General features: G+C 47.4%; 1 pseudogene; it reads left to right on the forward strand.

Annotated features, from left to right (window-relative positions):
* Window positions 1–278: 278 nt before the first annotated feature.
* Window positions 279–869, forward strand: LOC114204535 (adenylate kinase isoenzyme 6 pseudogene; annotated as a pseudogene).
* Window positions 870–6004: the final 5135 nt, after the last annotated feature.

Genomic DNA, 6004 nt, shown 5'->3' on the forward strand with positions numbered 1-6004 from the left:
TCAGTTAAAAGAAGAAAATAGAAAAATATATTTGTACTGTCATTTATATTTATCCACACAGTTAACTTTTTTGGTGCTCTTTATTTCTTCATATGGGTTTGAGTTACTGTCTAGTATTATTTCCTTTCACCCTGAAGGACTTCTTTTCATATTTTTTATGAGGCATTCTTGTTAGCAACAAATTCTCACTCTTTATCTGGGAGTGTCTTCAGTTCACCTTCATTTCTGAAGCATACTTTTATTGGATAAAGATTTCTAGCTAGACGCCTGGAGCCAGCGCGGTGAGGACCATGTTGCTCCCGAACATCCTGCTCACCGGTACACCAGGGGTTGGAAAGACCACGCTAGGCAAAGAACTTGCATCAAGATCAGGACTGAAATACATTAATGTGGGTGATTTAGCTCGAGAAGGGCAGTTATATGATGGCTATGATGAAGAGTATGAATGCCCCATTTTAGATGAAGACAGAGTAGTTGATGAATTAGAAAACCAAATGAGCGAAGGTGGAGTTATTGTTGATTACCATGGTTGTGATTTCTTTCCTGAACGCTGGTTTCATATAGTTTTTGTGCTGCATGCAGATAACAGTGTATTGTACAAAAGACTTGAAACAAGGGGTTATAATGAAAAGAAACTAAAAGACAATATTCAGTGTGAAATTTTTCAAGTTCTTTATGAAGAAGCATTAGCATCCTACAAGGAAGAAATAGTACACCAACTGCCCAGCAATAAACCAGAAGATCTGGAGGATAATATCAATCAGATATTGAAGTGGATTGAGCAGTGGATCAAGGATCATAGCTCCTGACTTACAAGACTGGCCACTTTACAACCACTCTTGTTATATCCCTGCCATAATGAATAAATTGTCCAGTTATCCGTAAAACTTTCTTATTAAGATTGTGCTGCAGGACTAGTAGATGGATAATCTAAAGGTTTATGTTTGGGCTTTTTTTCTCCACGAGAAAGCAAAACATTCTCAAGTATAGTATATATAATATCATTAAGGATTTAGAGTAAAAACTGTCATCTTAAATGCTTCAACTGCTGAAGAATAAATAAATCTGACCAAATGGGTGGCTATCTTCTAAGCTGGTTACAAAAGAAAATGAAGATGATCCCTTAAAATAAAACTTAAGACTAAGGATAAAAAAAAAAAAAAAAGATTTCTAGTTTGACTTTTTTGTTTTCGTTCAGCACTTTGATTATGCCACCCCACTCTTTCTGGCCTCCATTGTTTCTGATGTGAAATCAGCTGTTAATTTTACTGTGGTTCCCTTATATGATGCATCACTTTTCTCCTGCTACTTTCAAGATTTTCTTTGTCTCTGTCTTTCAACAGTGTTACTATAATGTCTATGGATGTTTTTCTGTTTCTCCTATCTGGACTTTATTTGTTTTTTTTTTTTAAAGGTTTAAAAAGTTTTTTTATTAGAGAGAGAGAGAGTACAAGCCCCACTGAGCAGGGAGCCCGATGTGGGGCACAATCCCAGGACCCCGGGATCATGAACTGAGCCGAAGGCAGACGTTTAACCGTCTGAGCCACCCAGGCGCCCCTGGACTTTATTTGTATGTGTAAATCTTTTTCATCAAATTTGGAAACTTTTGGACCATTGTATCTTCAAATATATTTTTCTGGCTCTTTCTTCTTTTTTTGGAAATCCTATTAAGTGTATATTGATATGTTTGATAATATTCTACAGGTATTTGAAACTCTGTTCATTTTTTCATCATTCTTTCTTTTCTTTTGTTCTTTAGATTGGATAATCTCAATTGATCTATCTTCAAGTTTGCTGATTCTTTATTCTTCTATTTCAAAGATGCTGTTGAACCCTTCTAGTGAATTATTCATTTCAGTTATTGTACTTTTCAACTACAAAATTTCCATTTGGTTCTTTAAAAAGAGTATTATATATATATATCATTTATATCATACATATTTTTATATATATCATATGATACATATATAGTTTCTATCTCTACTGATATTCCCTATATGATGAGTCTTTCATTAATTCTTTTACACGTGGTTTTCTTAAGTTCTTTGAAGACATTTAAAATAGCTTCTTTGAAGTCTTTTTTTGCTAAGTGCAACATGTGGACCACCTCAGAGGCAGTTTCTACTGACTACTTTTTCCCCCTCTGAATGGATCACACCTTCCTGTTTCTTTGAATGTCTTGTAATTTTTGGTTGAAAACTGGACATTTTTGATAATACATTGTGGCAACTCTGACTTCTGATTCCCCATGACAAACACCAGGGTTGTTGTTCCTGAGTTTGCTGTTTGTTTGTTTAGTGACTTGTCTAGACTAATTCTATGGAGTCTGTCTTCCTCACAGTGTGAGGCTGCTGGTGTCTCTCCTCAGTTTATTTCTTAAAATCCGCTTTTTATTTTTAAGCCTGGTGTCCTAGAAATTGCCCTAGATCAGCATAGCTTAGTGTTATGCCAATGACAGAAAGTGTGCTTAAATACCTTGATCCAGTTAGGCTTCTATCCTCTGCCAGTGCATCTGTGTGTGGGTTGGGAAACACATTCAAGATTCAGGCAGTTTACAAATCTGTCCCAGCTTTTACTTTCTGTGTGCTTAGCCAGGGATCAGTAGATAACTAAGGGCCTCTCCGGCCACCTCTTAGTGTGCTCACAGCCTTCCACACCCCTAGGGATATGTGGGAGCTTATCAAGACTCACTATGGCTTTCTTGTTCCTGGATATCCCTTTTAAATGTTTTGCTGTTCTCTTGATTTGTGACTTGCTCCAAATCATATTATAGCTAAGGCTAAGGCTGCAATGTTGGCCTCAGTGTACAGAATTTTATTTTATTTTTTTAAAAGGTTTTGTTTATTTATTTGACAGAGAGAGAGATAGGGAGAGCAGGAACATAGCAGCAGGCAGAGGGAAAGGGAGGAGCAGGCTCCCCGCTCAGCAGGGAGCCCGATGCAGGACTTGATCCCAGGACCCTGGGATCATGACCTGAGCTGAAGGCAGACACTTAATGACTGAGCCACCCCAGTGAGCAGAATTTTAAAGAAATCAATCTATACTGAGTGCTTGTGCACATCATATTTTCTGATAAGGGTGCACAACGAAACATGTTTGGCAACTACCAATCTAGGTTTGGGCATCTCTGACTGGTCTACCCTGGCTGGGAGCTATGTCTGGACGCTGAGCTCTGGACTGGCATCCCTTGGGTTGGGGTCTAGGGGGCACTTGAGAAGAGCTGTTGCAGCAACATGATTCTCCAGGAGGCTCCTCAGGGGCAAGTGGTGGTCATCCAAGGTGGTTGAACTTGCCTCCCTAGGACAGCTGGCTCTGGCCATCCTGGCTGGGCCTTTGGTCCCACAGGGATGCAGGCCTGGCTGCCCTGTCAGCAGGCTTGAAGGGGGGGAGCCAGGTGCCCTCTACCCTGGCTTTCAGTCACCGGTAGCCTGCCAGGCACTCAGGAGGAAGATCTCACAGAGCCAAGAGAACGACCAATGCCCTCAGGGCAGGACTGCCAGTAGGGAGGGTCACCCAGGAAGCAGCTGGCTCTTGCCCCAAAGAAGCCCAGGCTGGAGAGGGCTGGCGCCTGTGGCCTCCTCAGTCCCCTGGGTACTCACTAGAAGACAAGGAGTCAGAGAGCAGTCCCCTTCCTACTGGTACTGCCCCTGTCCTTGGGGTGGGTGCGCAGAGAGGCCTGTGTCCATGAGCTGAAGGTCAGTGTGCTCGGCAGGCACGGTGGATAGGAGGGGTGGAGGGCAGAGGGGAAATGGGATGACAGTCACGTACGCTGATGTCACTGGTCACTCCTCCTCCCTGAGGTATCGCTTTCCTCATGGCCGAGACTGCAGCTGAGTTCAGGGGGGCAGTCACGTCCCATCCCTGGCACGGCTCTTAGGCTGCTCGCCGCACCACCTCTGGGGCTGCTGAGGTCAGGGTGGCACTTGCCAGCCCTGCCTAGTGTCAGCTCAGATCTGACAGTGGGGAGAGGGAGCGCAGGGAACGGGGAGAGTGGCAAGGACAGGTGTCTGGGGGCTGGGCGCGGCCAGGCTGCGGAGAAGCTGTCCCAGGGCACCTGGGGGGCTAAGCTGCGCTTATATCCTGGGTGAGCAGCAGCCCTTGCCCGCAGGCAGCTCCCCGTCTGAGGGAGAGGACAGAGCCCCTGTCTGCAGACACAACGGCCATATCTGAGCAGAGCACGGTGGTGCCAGCAGTTGGAAACTGCGCCCCCGCCCCCGCCATTCTCTCCTCCTGTGCAAAGCTCCCAGGTCACCCAGAACAGATCCTTCGGAGAATCCCTTCCCCAGACCCCGGGAGGACACAGCAAGTGCCCTGCTTGTGACTGCCTACGTGTAGTAGGGAGGGGCTGCCAGAGCCTAAGTGTGGACAGACAGCGGCGTCCCTGTGTCTGAGCTCGTCCTCAGGGCTGGGTCCAGCAGAGGGAGCTGGCAGCCAGCAGGAGCGGAGACAAGCCATCCCTGACCCCTGAGATGGCCTTGAGGAACTCCCCTTGCCTACCCGGGGTGGGGGTGGGGGCGGGGATTCACCTGTGGCTGGAGCATACATGGGGGTCCGGGACTCTTCAGCCCACGTCGACACCCAGTGCTGCCCCTCGGAGACCCCTCTGCAGGAATCACAAACTCTACACCCCTCCAGCTGGGCCTATGGAGTCCTTCCCACTGTCCCTGGGCTAGGGTGTAACGCCAGGGATCAGAGCCCTGGGTGTGAATTCTGCTCCCTTACCTACTAGTTCTGTGACTCTAGGTAGGTTATATAATCTCTCTGGGCCTCGGTTTCTGCACCTGTAAAATGGGGCTGCTCTGAAGGGAAAGTACATGACACATGCCTGGCACACAGGAGGTGCCCAGATAGGGCAACTTCTTTCCTCCTCACTCCATTCCACTTTGCTTCACTTGGAGCCACGGTGAAATGGCTGGGTGGGAGAAGCGTGCTGGGGTGAAAGCCAGCCACAGGGCAGGTGGCATTAACACACACGGCAGGCTTCCTTTGGAGACAAGGTTTGAATTCGGTTTGTGGAAATGCTTCTTCTTAGTCCCTGATGCAAACACGTCAAACTGCAGCCAGAATGAGGCGGCACTGAGGGGACAAGGGGCATGGCCCCAGTGGCGCTTCTCCAAGCACTTTGCCTAGCAACCCTTCCTCTCACGTGCTCCCAGCTGCAGGTCAGCCCCCAGTAAGACTTACCGGCCTCTTGCCCCCTCCATCCGTGCTGAGGTCTCCTTGGGGCATGTAGCTCTCTGGTTTGTTCCCTCCCTCTCCCTGTGTGCCAGGCCCTGTTTGAGGCATGAGGGGAACAGCAGTGAGCAAAACTGACCATGGTCGCTGACCACATGGAGTTGGCATTCTAGTGGAGAGTGAAAACAGTCAGCAAAATGGGTATATTAGAGGGTGATGATAAGTGCTCTGGAGAAAAATAAGGAGGGGTTGAGGGATGGGAGTGTAGGTGTAGGGCGGTGATGCAATGTTCATAGACAGATCAGGAAGTCCACGAGGAGAAGATGATAGCTGAGTAAAGATCAGAAAGGTGAAACCACTTTTATAATGAGGGGAAAACATCCCATGAGAGGGAGGGAATAGCTAGTGCAAAGGCCCCGGGGCAGTCATGGAGTTGACTTGTTTGAGAACAGCAAAGGGGCCATCATGAAATCAGTAAGAGGGAAAGTAGTGGCAAATGAGGTCAGAGGGGTAGGAGGGACCAGATCCTGTAGGGGCTGGCAGGCCACTGTCAGGACTTTGGCCACAGAGCAAACATGGATGCCGAGAAGGAACAAGGGTACCTCCTTTCCCTGATGGGCAGTGGGTCGGAAGGAAAATGCCACCTGCTTTAATAAAGATGAGCCCCAGAACTTCAAGATTGGTACTGGAAATACACTCCTGACTGGGAGGGGCAGCTGGGTCTTGAGGCTCTGCCTCTGTGGTCTCTCACCAGTTTCTGGCTCCATCCATGCTGGTCTTGGGGAGAGGGGTAGGGTCTGCTCCAGGAAGTGTCAAGAGTGACCTGAGG

Source organism: Eumetopias jubatus, unplaced genomic scaffold, assembly GCF_037043125.1.
Source record: "Eumetopias jubatus isolate StellerSeaLion01/CBP00866 unplaced genomic scaffold, mEumJub1_p1.0 scaffold_6, whole genome shotgun sequence".
NCBI classification, from domain to species: Eukaryota; Metazoa; Chordata; class Mammalia; order Carnivora; family Otariidae; genus Eumetopias; species Eumetopias jubatus.